A 19856-nucleotide genomic window follows, 5' to 3' on the forward strand; every position below is an offset into this window, starting at 1 on the left:
CTTCCTCAGGAGGCTAAAGAAATTTGGTTCGTCTCCTTTGACTCTCACCAACTTTTACCAATGCACTATAGAAAGCATCCGATCTGGATGTATCACGGCTTGGTACAGCAGCTGCTCTGCCCAGGACTGCAAGAAACTGCAGAGTTGTGGACACCGCCCAGTGCATCACAGACACCAGCCTCCCCTCCTTGGACTCTTGTCTTTACCTCTCGTTGTCTTGGTGTAGCAGTCAGCATAATCAAAGACCCCACCCACCCAGGACATTCTCTCTTCTCTCCTCTTACATTGGGTAGAAGATACAGGAGCCTAAGGCACCTACCACCAGGCTTAAGGACAGCTTCTACCCCACTGTGATAAGACTATTGAACGGTTCCCTTATACGATGAGATGGACTCTGACCTCACGATCTACCTTGTTGCGACCTTGCACCTTATTGCACTGCACTTTCTCTGTAGCTGTGACACTTTACTCTGTACTGTTATTGTTTTTACCTGTACTACATCAATGCACTCTGTACTAACTCAATGTAACTGTACTGTGTAATGAATTGACCTGTATGATTGGTTTGTAAGACAAGCTTTTCACTACCTCGGTACAAGTGACAATAATAAACCAATACCTATCCTGGGGAAAAGATTTACCATCCACCATATCTACACCTCTCATGATTTTAAACATTTCTATAAGGTTGCCCCTCATTCTCCCAAGGAATAAAGACCTAGCCAGGCCAACTGCTCACTATAACTCAGGCCTTCTTGTTCTGGCAACATCCTCGTAAATTTTTTCTGCACTCTTTCCAGTTTAACCAAGTTTTTCCTATAACAGAGTGACCAAAACTGTTCACAGTACTCCAAGCACAGCCTCACCAACACCTCATACAACTGTAACGTAATGCCCCAACTCAATGCCCTGACTCATGAAGGCCAGCATGCTAAATGTCTTCTTCACCACCCTGTCTACCTGTGACGACACTTTCAACGAACTATTGACTTGCATTCCTAGGTCCCTCTTCCATTACGCTCCCTAGTGCCCTACCATTCATAGCATAAGTCCTATGCTGGTTTGACTTTCCAAAATGCATCACCTCACACTTACCTGTATTGAAATCCATTTGCCACTCCTCAGACCACTTCCCTAACTGATCAAGATCCCCGTAATCTACAATAACCTTCATCACGATCAACACCACCTAATTCTGTGTCATCTGCAAACTTACTGATCAAGCCTTGTGCCTTCACATCCAAATCATTTATATAAACAACGAATAACAAGGGTCCCAACACCAACCCCTGCAGCACACCATAGTCACCAGCTTCCATTCCGAGAAACAACGTTCAACAACCACCCTATGCTTCCTACCTCCAAGCCAATTTTGAATCCACCTAACTACCTCTCCCTGGATTCCATGGGACCTAACCTTCCAGACCAGCCTGCCATATGGTACCTTGTCGAAGGCATTGCTAAAGTCCAAATTGACAACATCCACTGCCCTACCCTTCTCTAAATTTTTGGTTATTTCTTCAAAAACAAGAAAACTCTAATAAAAGATTCATCAAGCACAGCTTGGCACACACAAAGCCCCATTCTGACTCTTACTAATCAGGCTATTCAAATGCTGGTAGATCCTATCCCTCAGAACTCCCTCCAGTAACTTCCCCACCACTGATGTCAGGCTGACCGGCCTATAGTTCCCTGGCTTGTCCTTGCTACCCTTCTTAAACAATGGATCAATATTAACCACCTTCCAGTCCTCAGGAACTTCACCAGTGGCTAACGATGAAGCAAGGGCCTCTGCAATTTCTTCTCTAGCCTCCCACAAAGTCTGAGGATTCACTTGGTCAGACCCAAGATTTATCCACCTTAATGTGCTGTAAGGCTGCCAATACCTCCTCCCTGGTGATATGACATCTCCACTAGTTTCCCTTATCTCTTGAGCAACCATAATTTTCTCCTCTATAAACACCAAGGAGAAATATTCATTAAAAATCCCACCCATCTCCTGCAGCTCGAGTGGCAGACAGTCCTGATGATCTCTAAGAGACCCTACTCTCTCCCTGGCCACCCTTTCACTCTTTATATAGCTAGAGAATCTCCTGGGATTTTCCTTAACCTTACCTGCCAGATCCCTCTCATAGCCTCTCCTTTCCCTCCTGATTTCCCTCTTGAGAGATTTTAATCTTTTTATAGTCATCAAGGGACTCACTGGTCCCTGACCTCCTAAACCCAATGTATGCTTCCTTCTTTTTCTTGACTAGAACCTCAATATCTCTCATCAGTCAAGGTTCCCTAAACTTCCCAGGTTTACCCTTCACTCTAAAAGATGTCTTTATTAATCACATATACATCGAAACAGTGAAATGCATCTTTTTTGCATAAAATGTCCTAGGGGCAGCCCACAGTGTCGCCACGCTTCCGGCACCAACATAGCATGCCCACAACTTCCTAACTGTATGTCTTTGGAATGTGGGAGAAAACCCGAGCTCCCACAGGAAACCCACGCAGACACAGGGAGAACGTACATACTCCTTACAGACAGTGGCTGGAATTGAAGCCGGGTCGCTGGCGCTGTAATAGTGTTATGCTAACCGCTACACTACTGTGCCTGCCTAATGGGAACACGTTGCTCCCGGACTCTTGATATCACACTCTTAAAAGCCTCCCACTTGCTATTAGTTCCTTTCCCTTCAAACAAGCTCACCCGATCAACCTCTGCCAGATCCTGCCTAATTCACTCAAAATTAGTCCTGCTCCAGTTTAGGACCTTAACCTGTGGACCTGTCCTATCCTTTTCCATCACTATCTTAAAACTAACGGAATTATGGTCACTAGAGCCAAAGTGCTCCTTGACTGCCACTTCCATTACTTGCCCTACCTCATTCCCTAAGAGGAGATCCAGTATAGCACCCTCTCAAGTAGGGTCCTCTATATATGACTCAGGAAACATTCCTGGACACATTTTTACAAATTCCACCCCACCCAGTCCCTTAACACTCTGGGTAGTCCAGTCAATATCCAGGAAATTAAAATCTCCCACTAATACAACCCTGTTATTCTTACAACAATGAGCAATTTCTCTACACACCTGCTCTTCAAGTTCCCGCTGACTACTGTGGGGTCTATAATACAGCCCACTAGAGAGACCCTCCCCTTCTTGTTTCTAAGTTCTACCCATAAGGCCTCACTGGACGATACCTGAAGAATGTCATCTCTAAGAACTGCTGTTATGTCCTCCCTTATCAGAAAGGCAACACACCTTCCTTGCTTACCTGTACCTCTGTCACGCCTGTAACATCTGTATCCTGGAATATTGAGCTGCTAGTCCTGCCCTTCTCTCAGCCATGGTTCTGTTATGGCTCTAATATCCCAGTTCTCAGAGCCAATCCACACTCTGGTTTCATCTGCCTTACCTGTTAAACCTTGTGCATTGAAATAAATGCAGTTTAACTGAGCACTCCTTTCCCTGCCTTTATTGTGCCTCTGGCTATCCCGATTACTAAACTTAATCTCACTGACCACTGCTTTATCCTATGACTTACTGTTGCTCAGAGTCCTGCCCTCTACCAATCTAGTTTAAACCCTCCCAGGTAACACTAGCAAATTTCCCTGCAAGGATATTGGTCCCTCTCTGGATCAAGTGCAACCCATCCCTCTTGTACAGGTTGGCTCTACCCCAGAAGAGATCCCAATGGTCCAAGAACCTGAATCCCTGCTCCCTGCACCAGCTCCTCAGCCACAAATTCATCTGGCCTATCCGTCATTTCTGACCTCGCTGGCACGTGGCACCAGGAGTAATCTGGAGACCACCACCCTTGAGGTCCTGCTTCTTAATTTCTTACCTAACTCCCTATACTCATTCTGCAGGACCTCACCCCTTGTTCTACCCATGTCATTTGTACCAACATGTACAACAACCTCTGGCTGTTCTCCCTCCCGAGTATTTTCTGCAGCTGCTCAGAGGCATCCTTGACCTTAGCACCTGAGAGGCAACACACCATCCTGGCATCTCTTCTGTAGAGAGAGAATCTACTGCCTGCCCCTCTCACTATTGAGTCTCCTATCACTATTGCCCAGTCTGACTTCAGCCTTTCCCTCTGAGTCTCTCTTCTCTCTGCCTCCCTCTCTTTTCTAATTCCCATCAGGTAGAAGACAAAAGCCTAAAAGCATGCTGTTATAAGACTATTGAATGGTTCCCTAGTACAATAAGATGGACTCTTGACCTCAATCTACCTCATTGTGACCTTGTACCTTACTGTCTTCCTGCACTGCACTTTCTCTGTAGCTGTGACACTTTATTCTGCATTGTTATTGTTTAACCTCATACTACCTCAATGCACTGTGTAATGAATCGATCTGCATGAATGGTATGCAAGACAAGTTTTTCACTATACCTCAGTACCTTATCTGCATCTACCTATCACCACCTTCTGCCCACCCCACCTCCTCTTTTGTCCACCTATCACTGTTCTGTTTCCACCCCCCCCTCCCCCATATATTGGGCTTCCCCTTTTCCTATCTTCAGTCCTGAAGAAGGGTCCTGACCCGAAACGGTGACCACCTGCTTTTCTCCACAGATGCTGCCTGGCCTGCTGAGTTCCTCCAGCATCTTGTTGTTTCTTCACAATAATAAACCAATTCCAGTTCCTCAGATCCAGTCACAGTGCTGCACCTTAATGTTAACTTTCAGTGACTTGTGAATGGGGACTACAAAGTCCCTTTGAACATCAACATTTCTCAATCTTTCACATTAAAAATATTGAGTATTTCTGATTTTTCATACCAAAATGATAATATCACACTTTTCCATGTTGTATTCCATTATATTGTTGCACATTGAGCCTGTCTCTATCCCTTTGAAATCCTTTGATTGTAAAGCATTTATGACCTAATCCTACATCAAAACAAGATGTCACACATCTGTGGACAATGATCTGATGACCTGGGTTCTTATCCAACATCATCAGATGGGTTATTTAAATTAAATGAATTTTTGAATCAAAAAAGTATCATCACTTGTGGCCATAAAGAAACTTGGAAAAATCCACCAGATTTGCTCATGGGTGAAAGTTTGATGTCCTCATTATTCTGTTCTGCAGAAGCTTACCCACCATCTTAAATTCTCACATTGCTTCTCAGTTTAAGGACAATTAACAGATAGGGATTAATTGCTGGCTTTGCTACCGACATCCAAACTGTGAACGAGTAACAAAAACCCTGTAAGTGTACTGCATAGTTACAATTAGTGCAAGTGGATTTCAAAGCCATAATCATCATTTAGTAATTACTTCCTGATCCCAAAGAACGATTTCTAGTCTGAATTATTCAGGCAGTCCCTGAGTTACGAACATCTGATTTACGGACACCGGTACGTATGAACGAGCTCCCATAATCTTAAATTCAAAAGTCCGACGTACATACCTAAAGTCCTATGAACAGCAGATCTCTCCACTTATAGTAATTGTTCTTTATCAGTTTTACGTGCTTTTGATGCCATTCAGTACAACACTGTGGAGGTACGGTTACCATGTCGAGTGATTTTTGTGTGGTTTCTGTCTTATGGACAAAATTGAGTTGTGGACATCTGTAAAAACAAAACTTGTTCATTACCTGGGGATGACCTGTTCATTACCTGGGGATGACCTGTACTAGAAGATTTTAAAATACCTTAAACACACCAACATAAAATATTTCAAAATATAAGTTATTAATCACCTTTCATCTTCCATGTGTATGTTCCAATCTTTATGTAGAGCTCTGTAAAAATATGTACTTATTACTTCCTGACCTGCTGCCCATGAAAAATCTTTAGTGCGATTCGCTGCTCATCTAGGTATCGGACACCGGGATCCCCTTGAAGTGACAGTTGGATGGTAGGAAGTTATTGTGCAGTGTGCAGTAGATTTTTGTGGACAACTTTCTTCACATCCTGTTATTTTATGACTGACCTCAATATCCTGACCACTGATAAACAAAATACTTAATGTTACAATGCAAATCTCAAACTGTTAAATGCAAATGAACTGTGACTTTTAATAAATACTTGGTAAATCCCACTTCAGTGCACAGGTTAAATTCATAATTCATTGGTACAGCAGGAATGGATTAGTACATAGTAATGTGCTCCAAGATGAGCTCCAAACTCTTGAGATGTGGGGGCAGGTACGATAGTGCAGCGGTTAGCGTAGTGCTATTACAGTGCCAGTGACCCAGGTTCAATTCTGGCTGCTGTCTATAAGAAGTTTGTACGTTCTCCGTGTCTGCGTGGGTTTCCTCCCACATTCCAAAGATGTACGGGTTAGGAAGTTGTGGGCATGTTATTTTGGCACTGGAAGAGTGGCGACACTTGCGGGCTGCCCACAGAACACTTGACGCAAAAAAAATACATTTCACTGTGTATTTCAATGTACGTGTGACTAAAATATATCTTATTTTAGTTATTGGAACAAAGTCAGATCTGATTAGTAAATGTCATTGCTGTTAATTCTTAACAGATTTGTATCTGCTATTTTAACAGAGATGTTAACAAATATACAATTAAAATCTCAACTAAAGGGATCATGTTTGAATGTGTTTAGTTGGACTTTGTAACCTTGCAGACTGATGCCAAAGCAAGGTGAGGTGTACCTCCTCACTTTTGTGCTAAACATATCATGTGTTTTAGTCGCAATGTGTGTAAAATAAACAAATTGTTTTCAATTGGCCTGAGATCATGCATATAACAAAAGACAGACAGCCATACAGAATGGGATAAGTCAGGCCATTGGGGAGCTGTAGGACATTGTAGAGTGGAAGCCAGGATTTGTGATGGTCTGCTCTATGCTGCACTCTGCTGTCATCATGAGATCACAACAATTGCTAACACCTGGCAACGAGCAGCCTCGGAGCAAGAGGTGAAGGGGGTACTCATTCTGACAGCATAAAAATCCAAACATCTCAAGGTGACACCAAATGTCACCCCCAAACCTGCCAGTTTTCCAGTGCCCTTGATGGTACAGGAGGAGGGAGGATGTAGCAACCCAGGGAGATTTCCATTCTGGCAAGGCTCTCCATGAACAATTTATCAGACTGTGGGGGGCAGAAAAACAGAAACCTAATCTCCCATCTGACAGCAGTTCCAGATCTTACCTTCCTTTTTTTTCTCCCTCAACCACTGATGCACTGTGGGTATAGCATATATCACCAACAAAATTCTCTACAATTACTCACTAGGTCATTCTAACAGCATCACCCACACCTCCAGACCCATGAAGGACGACACCTCACTCCTCCCTGCCACCCCCCACAGCTCTGCACTGAGTGCTGACCCCCACCACCCACCCTTCCCCCAGTTCTGAGAAAGGGTCCCTAACTGGAAATGTTGACTGGTTTCCCTTTGCACACATGTTGCTGACTGGCTGATTTCTTCAGCATTTCTTTGTATTACAGGTGCTGGACAGTTCTCTTTGACTGTATTGGAATTGGTCTATTATTGTCACATATACCAGGATATAGTGGGAAACTTAGTTTTGCAAACCATCCAGGCAGGTCATTTCGAAACATAAGTACATTGAGGTAGTACAAAGGAAAAGCAACAAGATGCAGAATACAGCGTTACAGTTACAGAGAAAACAGTGCAGGTTGACAATAAGGTGCAAGGGCCATGACAAGGTAGATTGTGAGCTCAAGGTTTCATCCTTAAAGTACAAGAGGTCCATTCACAGGTCTGTAGTGTGTGGATACACTCTCATTCAACATTTAGAGTTCCAATTACAGTGCCAGCAACCCAGGTTCAATTCCAGCCACTGTCCGTAAGGAGTTTGTATGTTCTCCCCTTGTGTCTGCATGGGTTTCCTCCCACATTCCAAAAGATGTATGGGTTAGGAGTTGTGGGCATGCTATGTTGGTGCCAGAAGAGTGACCCCAGCACATTCTCAGTAATGCAAAAAGATGCATTTCACTGTGTTTCAATGTACATGTGACTAATAGATAAATATCAAAGTATCAATACAGTAGCATTCTACTTGAACTCCTGTATTCTATTGTATAGATGTACTGTGATCGAAGGATAACTCATCTTTGTGTCCTTGATTCTACATTTGATGTTATTGATTTGAGACCTAACACTACCGCTGGTGTTCTGCAACTAGGTTAAGGGATCTGCCCAGTAAAAGCCAATGGATTTTCTTTTTTCCAAACATTCCTCTTTAACTTGTGCATCATGTTTGTTCTTTGGCAGAGTGTGAGAAGTGAAAACAATGGGTTTCTCTTGCCTGGCATCAATCACATGGCTTATTACTGCACTTACACTAATTTGATGCCATACACCAGCTTCAAATCACACATAGTATTGTAATGAACACAGAGCTTCACTCGCTAATCTTTCTTTCTGTTCAAGATGGGCACTTCATTCTTCCTTCTCATTGATTTCTCATCTTTTTCAACCTGATGCATTAGTATGAGCACAATAGGAAGGGACTATAGGTAGTAAAGTTGAAAAGTTCAAGTTCATTGCCACAGACATCCATAGACTCGGTACAAATGCCATGAAAATTAGCTTTTTGCAACAGCAGCACAGTACATGACATAACCCTAACTCTGCTATATTATCAGGCTTTGGAACACTGTTGATGGATTCAGCCATTGGCATCAACCTTCAAATTATTTCTCCTTGCAACTGCACTCTTGCCTCTTTACATTATGCTCATGAAACATCCTAAAATCCTCCTCTGAAATCAGAACATGTCTTTTTGTAATCATGGTAATCAGACTGTCTCAGTGACACAAATAATGATCAACTTGTTTAATAGTTTTATCCATCATAGCCTGGAAATTGCTAGAGGAAGACTTGACTCTACAGGGTAACCTTGTGTATGAGCATGTGGAGAGGCAAGATGGCCAGCATAAAGGGGAGAAGAGGAGAACATGGTTGAAGAGATGGAGAGCAGTAGAAACATTGCAGGAGAAGCAGTCTCGTGTCTCCTCTTCAGGGTATGCCGACTTCGAAGAAATTTTCCTCCTCTGTCTGACGGGAGTTCTGTGAGACCCTCACTCACTGCTCCCCCTCTGGCTTCTACTGCTCTCCACTCTTTGACCATGTTTTGCCCTTCTCTTTATACTGGCCATCTCCCCTCAGTCCTGATGTAGGGTCTCGACCTGAAACATCGACAAGTTATTTCCTCCACAGATGCTTCCTGACCCACTGAGTTCTTCCAGCACAATGTTTGTCGCTCCAGATTCCAGCATCTGCAGTCTTGTCTGTTAGTTTGTTATATACACCAGAGGGCAATAAAAATCCTTGCTCACCTGAGGCTTGTAGAGTAAACAGTATATATGGTAATAATAAATACAATAGTGATGAGTACAAAAACAGCAGGGTGGTGCAAAGATTGTAGTGCAGTCTGAAGTAGTGCAAAAAGAAATGCTAAAGTGTCCATAACAGAATAACCGAGAGGGGTAGAATTCATAGACTGAGAATATGCAGCACTGATGTGAAAAAGGTGATTGGTTCAGAAGTCTGACAACAGTGGGGAAGAAGCTGTTCTCAAGTCTGGACTTAAGCTCCATATCTTCTTCCAGAAGGTAGAAGAGAGAAAAGGCAATGGACAGGGGTAGCCAGCATCCTTGACTATACAGTTAGCCTTCCTGAAGCAATGCACCATGAGGATGGACTTGGATGGAAGGATGTGACGAGATTATGATGGACTGGGCTGTTTACCACTTTGCAGGTTCCATCAGTCCAGATTTCACACATTTGCACAGTTTACCTTATTGGGCAAAAATGTCAGCATGGATGTAGTGGGCTGAAGGGCCTGTTTTAGTGTCATACAACTGTATGACTATGATCCTATTGGCATGGCCTCACTCTGGTCAAACACACCATTTTGTTCCAGCCATTCAGTTCCTTGCCATCTTGACTCATTAAAGCAAGTTGATGTGCTTATAATACAGACACAGGAAATTCTGCAGATGCTGGATGTATCTGGAACAATATACCAAAAAGTGCTGGAGGAACTCAGCAGGTCAGACAGCACCCATGGAGGGAAATAAACAGTTGACATTGAGCTGAGACCCTTCTCCATGGATGCTGCCAGACCTGCTGAGTTCCTCCAGCACTCTGTAATGCTGATATCAACTTTGCATCTGGACTGATGTTTATCTGTTTATTGTGCTTTGTTATGCCAGTGAAACTGTTCCAAACATATTTGCATACTCTTCCAATGATGTGTCAAGCTGCAACTATGAGGCATCATCACTGATAACATTCTTCTAATCCTGCTTGCATGGTCTCAGCCACTCCCTCCTTTAAATTTGCTGCTGTGATGTGTAAGTGCTTGATCTCTGATGAATTGCATTCTACATTCCACTTTCCACAATGTCCACAAAACCTCACCAGAGTTGGCTTTCATTTTGACAGTGCTTTTTCAGTGGTATTTCAGTGAAGCTACAGGGGTAAGTGCTTGACTCATTACTGAACAACCTGTGGTAGCATCAATTTGTCCACCAGTCAATGCCATTTTTTAGGCAGTTTGTCTGTATACTGCCATAGTTTCTTGTACAACCCAAGTTTCTCATTGTATGAACGAACAGGCTATGCCATCTTCTTGCAGCTGCTATTGAGGTAGAAGCCAGAAGTCCCACATTACCAGTTCAGGAACAGCTACTTCCCTTCACCATTTGGCTCTTGAACCAACTGGCATAACCCTAGTTATTACAGTATAGTAACACTGATCACTTTGCACTGGAACATAGAACATTACAGCACAGTACAGGCCCTTTGGCCCATGATATTTTGCCATCATTTTATCCTGGTCCAAGATCTAACCCTTCCCTCCCACATAGCCCTCCATTTTTTTTTAAAAATCATTCATGTGGTGATCTAAATGTCCCTAATGCATCTGCCTCCAACTCCGCCATCTATCACCACACTCTGATGGAGCCAATTCTGAATCCACACAGCCAAGTTTCCCTGGATCCATGCCTTCTGACTCTGAGTAAGCCTTCCATGAGGAACTTCAAACACCTTGCTAAAATCCATGTACACCACATCCACTGCTCTACCTTCATCAATGTGCTCCTGTGGCCAGTGAGGACGCAAAGATCATTGCCAAAGGTGCAGCAATCTCTTCCTTTACTTCCCATAATAACCTTGGATATATCCCATCTGGCCCCAGTGACTTATCCATCCCATGTTTTCCAAAAGTTCCAGCACATCCTTTTTTCCTTTTGCTATGCCCTAGCATATTAGCCTGTTGTACACCATCCTCACAAACATAGAACACTACAGCACAGTACAGACCATTCAGCCCACAATGTTGTGCTGACATTTTATCCTGCTCTGAGATCTAACCCTTCTGTTCCACATAGCTCCCCATTTCTCTCATGTGTCTCTCAAACATCAGGGTCTCTCTCACTGGTGAATACTGAAGCAAATTCATTAAGGACCTACCCTTCCTCTTATCCCTGATCAGTCCTGCCCTCACTCTAGACATCCTCCTATTCTTCATGTGTAGAACACCTTGGGGTTTTCCTTAATCCTACTTGCCAAGGCCTTCTCATGCCCCCTTCTAGTTCTTAAGTCCATTCTTAAGCTCCTTCCTAACTCTCCAGTGCCCTGTCTGATCCATGCTTTCTAAACCTCAGGTAAGCTTCTTTCTTCATCTTGAAGAGATATTCTATGTCTCTTGTCAACCACAGCTCCTTCACTCTACTATCCTTACCCTGCCTCAATGGGACAAACCTGTCCAGAACCCCATGCAATTACTCACTAAACAGTGTCCACATTTCCTTTGTGGACTTCCAAGAACATCTGTTCCCAATTTACACTCCCAAGTTTCTGCCTAATAGCATCATAATTCCCACTCCCCCATATTGTCAGCTCCTATCCCTCTCCAAAGTTATGGTAAAGGACAGGGAGTTATGGTCACCATCTCCAAAATGCTCTCCCACCAATAGATCTGAAACCTGATCAGGCTCACTGCCTGGTACCAGGTCCAGTATGGCCTGTCCTCTAGTCAGCCAGTCCACATATTGTGTCAGGAATCCTTCCTGGATACATCTAAAACTCTGCCGCATCTATCCCCTTTACACTAAGGACATGCAAGTCAATATCGGGGAAGTTGAAATCACCTATGACAACAAACTGGTTATTTTTGCACCTTTCCAAAGTCTGCCTCCTGACCTGCTCCTCAGCATCTCAGCTGCTATGGGGGCAGGGGGTCTGTAGAATACTCCTAAAAGTGATCATTCACTTCCTGTTTCTAACTTCCACCCAGAATAACTCAGTGGACAATCCCTCCAGGAAGTCCTCTCTTTCTACAGCTGTGTTACTGTCCCTAATCAGCAAAGCCACTCCCCCACCTCTTACCCCCATCCCTGCCCCTTTTGAAACATCTAAACCTCAGAATATCCAGCTGCTATTCCTTCCCTCGTGGCAGCCAAGTCTCTGTAATGGCCACAGCATCATGTTTCTATGTACTTACCCATGCTCTAAGTTCATCACCCTTGCTCCTGATACTTTTTGCATTAAAGTAGACATACTTCAGCCCATCCAACTGGAGTTTTGCTTTTTCAACTGCCTATCTTTCAGTTTTTCTACATGCTGCATCCACTTGTACACTAAATGCACCAACCTCTGACCTATCACTCTGGTTCCTATGGCCCTGCAGAACTAGTTTAAACCCTCCCCAACAGCTCTGGCAAACTTGCCTGCAAGAATATTGGTCCCCCTCCATTTTAGGTGTAACCTAAACCTTTTGTACAGGTCATACTTTTCCCAGACAAGATCCTAATAATCAACAAGGATGAAACCCTGCCTCAACTTCTCAGACACACATTCATCTGCCAAATCAACCTATTCTTACCCTCTCTGGATTGCTGCCTGTGCCACATGCCAGAGCTTACTATCCTTGAGGTCCTACTTATCAGCTTCCTACCTAGCTCCTTATGTTTCTTCTTCAGGATCTCATCTCTTTTCCTACCTATGTTATTGGTACCAATATGTACCACAACTTCTGGCTGTTCACCCTCCCCCTTTAGAATGCTGTGGACCAATACAAGACACCCTTGACCCTAGCACTTAGGAGGCAACATACTATCCACGAGTCTCTTTCACATCCACAGAATCTCCTGTCTCCCCCCCCCTTACTATCAGAATCCCCTTTCACTACCTTTCTCTTCTTCTCCCCCTTCCCTTCTGCACCACACAACCAGGTTCAGTACCCAAGACCTGGTCACTGTGGCTTTTCACTAGTAGGCTGTTTTCCTCCCCCCCCCCCAGCAACAGTATCCAAGGCAGTATATCTGTTATTGAGGGGAACATCCACAGGGGTACTCTGCACTACCTGCTTATTCTCCAGTTTTCTCCTGATAGTCACCCAGCTACCTGCTTCCTGCAGCTTCAGAGTGACTGCCTCCCTATAGCTCTTATCTATGAACTCCTCATTCTCCCATAGGAGCCAAGAGTCATCTAGCTGCATCTCCAATTCCCTAATACAGTCTGTAAGGAGCTGTAGCTGGATGTACCTCACACAGATGTAGCCATTAGGGAGACTGGAGGTCTCCCAGAACTCCCACATCTCACAAGCTGAACCCACCACTGACCCTGAAGCCAGTCTAACCACTCTGGCCTGGCACTAAAGGAAAAACCAAAGCAAGCAAGAAAGAAACTTACCAGAGACCTACTTTAGCCTCTGCCTCCTCTCACTGAAGCCACTTGAGCCAAAGCTTCAGTTCCCCCCACCAACCCTAGTCCACTCACACAATGACCACTCCACTTACACCTAACTTCCATTTATTTGTTGCTGTTAATTAGCCAATCAGCTATTAACAACATGCAAATGTGCCTCGTTTAAACTCTCACAAGCACATGCACAGAGACTCACCTCTTTTCAAAGCTCCTTCTCCAAATCTCACTCCAACTCCCAGCTCTGCAAGGTGAAACTCATAAGCACATGCACAGAGACTCACCACTAAAGATAACTTTTTTTTGGTTCAAATTTTGTTCTTTCTTGTAAAAATTTATGTCTAATTTATGTTTTTCTTGTGAATGCTGCTTATCTGATGATATGTGCCCATGATGCTGCTGCAAGTAAGTGTTTCATTGCACCTGCGCATAGATGTATTTGTGCATATGATAATAAACTCAACTTTCACTTTGACTTGAACTGCCAAACTCTCCTTTTTGTTGTCATTTTGACTTGTCTCTGACAATTCCGCGATTGCCGACAATTCTGACAATTGCTCTTAACCTTGGGTCTGGAGGCTGTCCCATAAAATTCTGCAAAATTCAGACAGGGTTTGATTGGCTGGATACAAGCTAATGTTTCCCTTGGCTGTGGGACTAGAACCGAGGCTCACATTCTTGGGTAAGGCATTTAGGACTGAGATAAGATGACATTTCTTCACTCAGAGGTTGGTGAACCTGTGGAGTTTTCAATCATTGAAAGCTGTGGAGGCCAAGGGGATGAATATACTTAGGAAGAAGATAAGTAGATTTCCAGGTAGAAAAGTCATCGAAAGGCATGGTAACAGAGCAGGGTTTTGATTTTAAAAAAATCATAGCACAAGAAATAGACACTCTGCCATTCATCAAGTTTACAGCTGATCTCTACTTCTTTCTGGGTCTGACATAACACTGAATTCATCCTCCTTCTTCATCCCACTTCAATTTCTTTCTCAATCTTTTAACCTGGTCAGTTAAGGAGGCATCAACAGGTGATCGAACCATATCTGCCATTAGTTAGACCTGCCAGTGCACATTAAAGTCTTTAAGTTAATTTGTGTTTCCATTTATTAACAGTAAGAGTGAATAGGGGCACAGTGAGGAAGATGAGTGAAGAGGCATGTTCAAATAGATCTCTGAAGTAGAGAAATCCGAAGGTTCCCGACCTGCTGAAGAAATTTCTTCTACTTACATACTCAAAAGCTAATTGAATATCCTTAAGACTATGAACCAGTTTTCAGTATAAAGGAAGACCATGAGACATGTTCTTTGGTTTTTACTCCTTTTCTTACTTGCTTGCTGTTCTCTGCTGCTACTTCCAGTCATTTCTTTGTGATGAACATCCAATAAAACGACTGTACCCATACGATTTGAGCCTCATTCTTGACTTCTGAAGAACCTTCTGGACAATATCATCCCCAGATCCAACAAATGAGAGCTAATTCCATGTTCTATGTTCTAATAGCCTCTCTGTTATGCTCATCGCAAGTTCTAGGCCAGTCAAAAAACAAAAAAAAAATCTGAAACAAAAAACAGATACTGGGAATGTTCATCAGGTCAGGTAGTATCTGTGCAGAGAGAAACAGGGTTTAAGGCTGAAGACTCTTCACCAGAACTAATGAAAGGTCATCACCCTGACATATTAGCTCAAGTTTGAATCTGATTTGAGGGTGTGATTGGACTAGGTCAATTTGCATAAGATTATATGAGGAATAGTTAGTAAGTTTGCACTAAAATAGGTGGTGTCTTAGATAGTGAAAAGGACTATCAAGAATTGTAGCAGGATCTTGATTGGCCGGGTAGGTGGGCTGAGGAATGGCAAATGGAACTTAATTCAGATAAGTGCGAGGTGTTACATTTTGGAAGGACTTTTACATCGAACAGAAGGGCCCTGGGTACTGTTGTAGAACAGTGGGACCTTGGAGTACAGGTGCATAGTTCCCTTAAAGTGGAATCAAAGGTAGACAGGACAGTGAAGAAGATTTTTGGCATGCTGGCCTTCATCAGTCAGAGCACTGAATATGGAAGTTGGGAGGTTATGTTGTGATTATACAGGACTTTAGTGAAGCCACACATTATTATGTGTGACCTCACCAAGTTATGTTCAGTTTTGGTCACCCTGATATAGGAAGGATGTGATTAAACTGGAAAGAGTACAAAAAAGATTACAAGGATGTTGCCAGTACTCAAGTGTAGGGAGAGGTTATAGGGAGAGGTTACAGGCTGGGTCTTTACTCCGTGGGACGCAGGAGACTGAGGAGGCATATAAAATAATGAGGGGTATAGATAGAGTGAGCGGTCTTTTTTCCAGGGTTTGGGGAATTGAAAACTAGAGGACACAGTTTTAAGGATAGAGGTGAAAGTTTTAATAAGAACCTGAGGGGCAACTTTTTTACACATAGGTATATGGAACCAACTGTCAGGGGAAGTGGTTGAGGCAGGTACATTAGATACATTTAAGAAGTATGTGGACAGGTACATATATAGATGACAAGAGTTCAAAGAGATATGGACCAAGTGCTGGGAAATGGGATTAGCTTGAATATACATCTTGATCAGCATGGACACATATGGGCTGAAGGGTCTTTTTCCGTGCTGTACAACTGTATGTCTCTCTGACTCTAGGTCAGTGGGTAGGAGATTAACATTAATTTAGGCTTTAACATAAAATGGGAATGTTAGTTTCTTCCTGAAATGAAACCTGAAATGTGGAATTGAAAATTTTGAGAGAGCTGATCAGATGTTTCTCGTTTTACACTGTTATGCAATGTCAAAATTTCTCCTTAGCACTATTTGTGGAAGTACATGGCTGGGTTAATTACTGAACCATTTGGGATTGTTCATCCACTACATTAGCACCAAGGCATTCCCATGTGGAAACTCTTCTGGGAGAACTAGCTTGCAGCTTGTCATAATTACTAAATTGATAAATTGGTTTATTATTGGTAAATTGGTAATATTGAAGCCTCATGGAACTTTCAAAATCACAACAGCAGAAAAGGCCAGGAAGAATGCTCATGTACAAGTCTTTCAGTATGGTATGAATGCATGCATTTCTTAACACATCATTGCAAAAGACTTTTAATATTTCCAGTTCCTCACTAACTGTTACAAGTGTAAAAACAACAAGATGCTGGATGAACTCAGCAGGTCAGGCAGCATCCGTGGAGAAAAGCAGACGGTCAGCCTTTCGGGTCAGGACCCTTCTTCATGACTGAAGAGAGGAAAAGGGGAAGCCCAATGTATAGGGGGGAAAAGCAGAGCAGTGATAGGTAGACAAAAGAGGGGAGGTGGGGTGGGCACAGGTGGTGATAGGTAGATGCAGGTAAGAGATAGTGATAGGCTGGTGCGGGGGAGGCGGGGAGAGCAGATCCACTGGGAGATGGGTCAAAGGTAAGGAGAGAAAGGGAAAAAAAAGACAGAGATAGGCTAGGAAAGGGAAGAAGAGAAGAAGTGTGGTAGGGGGTGTGTTGGGGAAGGGGGGAGAGGATTACTTAAAGTAGAAGAATTCAATGTTCATGTTGTTAGGCTGCAAGGTTCCATGACAGAAAATGAGATGCTGTTCCTCCAGCTTGCGCTTGGAATTCTCCTGGCAGTGGAGGAGGCCGAAGACTGACATACCTGTGATGGTGTGGGAGGGGGAGACATAGAGTAATACAGCATCAAAATAGGCCCTTCGACCCAACTGTCCATGCTGACCAAGGTGCCCACCTAAGCTGGTCCTATTTCTTGTGTTTGGCCCATATCCAGCTAAACCTTCCTATCCATGTACTTATCTAAATGTTATTGCACTCACCTCAACCACTTTCTCTGGCAGCTCATTCCATATACACACCACCCTCTGCATGAAGAAATTGCCCCTTGGGTCCCTTTAACATCTTCCTCCTCTCACCCTAAACCTATGCCCTCTAGTTTTACGTTCCCTTTCCCTGGGAAAAAGACTGTGTACATTCACCTTATCTGTGTCCCTCATGATTTTATACACTTCTATAAGGTCACCCCTCAGTCTCCTACGCTCCAAGGGATAAAGTCCTATCCTGCCCAACCTCTCCCTATAACTCAGGCCCTCGAGTCCTGTCAACATTCTCGTAAATCTTCTTCGCACTCTTTCCAACTAAATGACATCTTTATTCAGTGCTGGACTGTGAAAGCTCAGAGCTAAAAGCTACGGGCAGCATGGTGCGTGTGGGCTTTGTGACTGGCAGAGCCTGCTCCATATGTTGACAGACTGCCCAGATCATAACGTCTTCCTGTTGCCTGCAGTCGGATGTGTTGGAAACTGCCTGTCCTACCCTCTTTGGCTGCACAACCATCCCAGCCCAGATATTTCTTGATGCTAACCAGCTCAATGGACTGCAACCACCATTGAACTCGTTTCCATCGATAAATCTCTAGGCAAGGGGGGAGGATAAATGAAAGAAAGGGATGTGGGATTCACAGACTGAGACTGCATTTAATTGCCCATCTTGAGTTGCCCTTGAGGAGGTGAAAAATACGATGATGCCAGGCAGCATCCGACTGGCCTGCTGAGTTCCTCCAGCATCATCGTGTTTTTCATCTAGATTCCAGCATCTGCAGTCCCTGAGGAGGTGGTGGTGAGCTGCCTTCTTGAATTGCTGCTGTCCTTGATGCGTTAAGGCTGCTAGGAGAGACTTTCAGGAATTTGATCCGGCGACGGTGAAGGAATGGCGATATATTTCACAGTCAGGATGGCGAGTGACTTGGAGGGCAACTCCCGGGTGGCGGTGTTCCTGTGCTTTTGCTGCTCTTGTCCTTCTAGCTGGTAGAGATGGTGGATTTGGAAAGTACTGTCCAAGGAGTCTAAACAGTGAGAGATTGTGGAGTTCAGAGAGGCAGAGGAAGCTGGGTGTCCTAATGCATGATTTACAAAAGAATTGTATGCAGATCCTACAAGTAATTAGGAAAGCTAAGAGAATGTTTGTTAAGAGGCAAATTCGATGCAAAGGTCGGGAGTTTATGCTTCAGTTACATATAGGGCCTGGGGTACCAGAGTAAAGGAGACTAGGTGCAGCTTTACAGGGCATTTGGGAGCTCGCACCTGAAGCTCCACACTCAGCTTTGGGCTCCTTATTTCATCAAGAAAATACTCGCCTAGAAGCTGATGAAGAGAAGGTTCACTTGATTGATTCTTGGGGTGAATTGGTTGCCCTATCAGGAAAACTTAAGTTCCCTGGAGTTAATCCCTGATCTCTCAAAATATACAAGATTCCCATGAGCCCAGATGAAGGGTCTCGACCCGAAAAGTCGACTGTCCATTTCCCACCACAGATGTTGCCTGATGTTGCCTGACCCTCTAAGATCCTCCAGCAGATTATTTTTTAGCTCAAGGTTCCCAGACAGGATAGATACTGAGAGGATGTTTGCCTCGGCCAGATCCTAGATCTCAGGGCATAGACTCAGGGTAAGGGATCAAGTAATTAAAACAGAGGTCAAGAGGAAGTTTTCTCCTAAAGGGTTGTCAAATCACATAGATGCCACAGCCAGGAAAGCTCACCAGTGCCTCTACTTCCTCAGGAAGCTAAAGAAATTCGATATGTCCCCTTTGACACTCATCAACTTTTATTGAAGCACCATAGAAAGCATCACGGCTTGATATGGCAACTGCGCTGTCAAGGACCGCAAGAAACAGCAGAGAGTTGTGGACACAGCCCAGCGCATCATGGAAACCAGCCTCCCCTCCTTGGACTCTGTCTTTACCTCTCGCTGCCTTGGCGAAGCAGCCAGCATAATCAAAGACCCCACCCACCCGGGTCATTCTCTCTTCTCTCCTCTTCCATCAGGTAGAAGATACAGGAGCCTGAGGACACATACCACCAGACTTAAGGACAGCTTCTACCCCACTGTGTTAAGACTATTGAACGGTTCCCTTACACGATGAGATGGACTCTGACCTCACGATCTACCTTGTTGTGACCTTGCACCTCATTGCACTGCACTTTCTCTGTAGCGTGACACTTTCCTCTGTACTGTTATTGTTTTTACCTGTATTACCTCAATGCAGTCTGTACTAACCCAATGTAACTGCACTGCGTAATGAATTGACCTGTATGAACGGTATGCAAGACAAGTTTTTCACTGTATTCGGTACAAGTGACAATAATAAACCGATACCAATACCAATACCAAACTTTGGGTTTCT

At 43.8% G+C, this 19856-nt stretch overlaps 1 protein-coding gene across 1 annotated transcript in view; it reads left to right on the forward strand.

The window, feature by feature from the left end:
* LOC127575967 (P2Y purinoceptor 8-like) overlaps positions 1-19635 on the forward strand; it is a 79580-nt gene extending 59945 nt beyond the window's left edge. The window contains exon 3 of the transcript XR_007957151.1: positions 19498-19635. The gene's annotated coding sequence lies outside the window, so the exon portion shown is untranslated. The remainder of the gene's footprint in view (positions 1-19497) is intronic.
* Positions 19636-19856: the final 221 nt, after the last annotated feature.

This window comes from Pristis pectinata, chromosome 11 (genome assembly GCF_009764475.1).
Source record: "Pristis pectinata isolate sPriPec2 chromosome 11, sPriPec2.1.pri, whole genome shotgun sequence".
Taxonomy (NCBI): domain Eukaryota; kingdom Metazoa; phylum Chordata; class Chondrichthyes; order Rhinopristiformes; family Pristidae; genus Pristis; species Pristis pectinata.